The sequence below is a fragment of the Myzus persicae genome, unplaced genomic scaffold (genome assembly GCF_001856785.1).
Source record: "Myzus persicae strain clone G006 unplaced genomic scaffold, MPER_G0061.0, whole genome shotgun sequence".
Taxonomy (NCBI): Eukaryota; Metazoa; Arthropoda; class Insecta; order Hemiptera; family Aphididae; genus Myzus; species Myzus persicae.
In genome coordinates this window covers 14463-17855 of record NW_019101174.1, presented here as the reverse complement: position 1 = coordinate 17855, position 3393 = coordinate 14463, and positions in this window count along the sequence as shown.

Here is a 3393-nt window from a genome sequence, read left to right as displayed (position 1 = left end):
TCACATTTTGCTCTCTGATAATCTTATTTTCAGTTTGCAGTTCTCCCAGAGTTGATAAAATGTCCTTCATTTGATTTTTGAAACTTTCAAATTGTTCACTCATAAATTCAACGGATTCTACTAAACTCTCAATAGTAGAATCCGAGAAAGAGCTAGTCTTAGTTTTGGTATCTTTATTATTTTTGCATTTAGAACAGTTCCATAGTTCTTTTGACTCACTTTTCATTTTACGAAATATAGTTTCTCTAAGTCCTGCGCAGCCAAAGTGTAAGAATTCATTGCATTTGTTACATTTTAACTCGTCTCCCTTGTAGATTTCTTCGTTGCAAATTAAGCAGATCATTATATGCACAAATTACGTTAAATTTATAAATACGAGAAACAAACCGCTGATAAGCAACAGGTAACAACTATGTAGACATCGACCGCACTCGACGGAGGTTAACACGTAACTGAAATTCACTGATATTCACTAAAAACATCGACATACATTGCATAAATTCATTTATTCTTGAATGCAGTATAACTGATCATTATGGAACGATAATCCAATTTAACCATAAATCAAACCCTAACAATATACATATTAATAAGAACAATGAAAATAATAAAAGAGTAAATATAAAGTTCATAAATGAGACTATTGATAAGGTAAATTGGATTGAAACCCTAAATACTGATAATATCGATGTTGCTATGAACTGCTTTATACATAAAATAGATGAAATAATAAAAAATGCTACATGTAATATGGCAATTAATAAACCAAATAAATTTAATAAGCTTAAAGCATGGACAACCGTGGGCTTAGTGATCTCTATACAAAATAAACATAAAATGTCCAAAAAATTAATATTAAGTCCATTTGATATTACTTTAAAAATAAAGTACATACAATATAGAAACTTACTTACTAGTTTAATAATTAAAGCAAAAAAAATGCATTATCAAGCCCTGTTCAAAAAATATAAATACAACCCTAAAAAGATATGGCAACTTACAAATGAGATTGCAGGTAAGCCAATAACCAAAAATATAATTATAAATGAAATTAAAAAAAATGATTGCATATTAAAAGATAGTATAGATATTACTAATGAATTTAATAAATACTTTATCAATGTAGGTAATGAAATTGAAAATAATATACTAAAAAACAAATTTAAGAAAGAAAACTGGGATAATCTAAATTCTAAATGTTATATAAAAGATTAAATTTTTCTAACCCCTATTACTTGTGACGAAATAATAAAATATATAAAAAAAATTAAAGACCACTCTACATTTACTGAATATGGAATCACAAATTTTATACTTAAAAATACTGCTGATAGTTTATCCACCCCTCTAATGATATTATTTAATTTATCTATGTCTTCTGGCACATATCCAACTTACTTTAAAAAATGTATGGTTACTCCTATTTATAAGCAAGGAGATAGACTACTGTGTAGTAATTATAGACCAATCTCCTTATCATTAACTTTGTCTAAAATTTATGAAAAATGTATTAAATATAGAATTATATCATTTCTAGACAAATACTCATTTTTTTCTAATAATCAATTTGGGTTTTTAAAGGGAAAATCTACAAGTGATGCCCATTTTTTTCTTAATAAATATGTGCACGAACATCTTGATCAAAATAATAAAGTATTAGGTATATTCCTAGATATTAAGAAGGCATTTGATTGTGTTAACCACCAATTATTACTTAAGAAATTAAATTATGCTGGAATACGAGGTATTGCAAATAAGCTAATTAGTTCATATCTAAGTGATAGGCATCAAATAGTCAAAATTAATGATAAATTAAGTCAATCTTTGTCTGTTAATCATGGTGTACCTCAGGGAACAGTCTTGGGTCCGATATTCTTTATTTTATATATAAATGGTTTACTTAATATTAATACGGATGCTGAAATTATGTGTTTTGCTGATGACACAGTTATTCTTATTCATGATAAAAATATAGAAGAACTATATATTAAAGCAAATATTACTTTTAATGCTGTTAAATCATGGCTTAATAACAATCTTCTTGAGTTAAATCTAAATAAAACAAAACACATTGTTTTTAATGTAACTAATATTGATATCCAGAACAATTTAAAAATCTGTGAACATTCAACCCTGTGCCTGATGAATAATGATCTAAACTGTACATGTGTATGTATAGAAAGCGTAAATTGTATAAAGTATCTAGGATTATATATTGATTCGCGTTTAAAATGGAAAAATCATATTGAACATTTAATATCATTAAGTCGTAAATTCTTTTATATTTTTCGTAACCTTAGATCTATACTCGGTAAAATGCAATTAAGAATAATCTATATCTCACTCGTTCAGTCTGTTATTACGTATGGTATTGAGAGTTGGGGTTGTGCCTATAATAATCATTTAAATAAATTAAAAACAACTATGAATAAATTAATTAAATTTATATTAAAGTTACCTAGCTACACAAGTACTGATACTATATTATATAAGGAATTAAATGTATTTAATTTTGATAACCTGTTTAAAAAAAGTATTATTACTTATATATAAACATAGGAACTTTGTACCAATATGTAACCATAATGTAAATACTAGATTTAAGAAAAATATAAATATTAATATTCCTAGATGTTATAAATCTTTTGGTCTCAAAAGCACATTAAATACTGCTATTACTCTTTGTAAAGACTTAAAAATTAATATTAATAACTTCAATAATTATAATCATTTTAAATATATTATATTAACACTACTCTAAGTTCTATTATATAATTTAAATCTACGCATTGTTTTCATTTATTATTATTATATAACTATTTCTTTTTTTTCTGTATACTATATTGTAACTATAAATTTTGTTTTGTTTTCTCTCTTTCACATTAACCTATTCTTCTCTTTTTTAGTCTACTTATAATTAGATTAATATAAAATTTTTTGTTAAGAACTCATCACCTTCAATACAAGCACAGCTTAAAGAAGGTGAGCAGACAATATCTATTGTAATTAATAATTATATCTCAAACGTATTAATTGTTTTGTTTGCAAATCAAATAAATATCAAAATATCAAAATATCAAATATCAAATATCAAAAATATCTAATGTATCTTGCTGTTCAATTAAATCCATTTTTTTTCTTATAAATACCCCAGATTATTTATTTCATTGACAGTTATAGATGATTCGTTCAACTCGCAAGTGCACATCAAGTAAGACTGGGAAAGGATTTGTAAACTTTCTTATAAATAGTCTCCCAGTTGAAGCGCATGTCCCAGGCTATCAGTATTGCGGACCTGGTACGAAGTTAAAAAATAGGCTAGAGCACGGTGATAAAGGAATAAACCCATTGGACGCGGCTTGTCGTGATCACGATATTGTGTATGCAACGAGT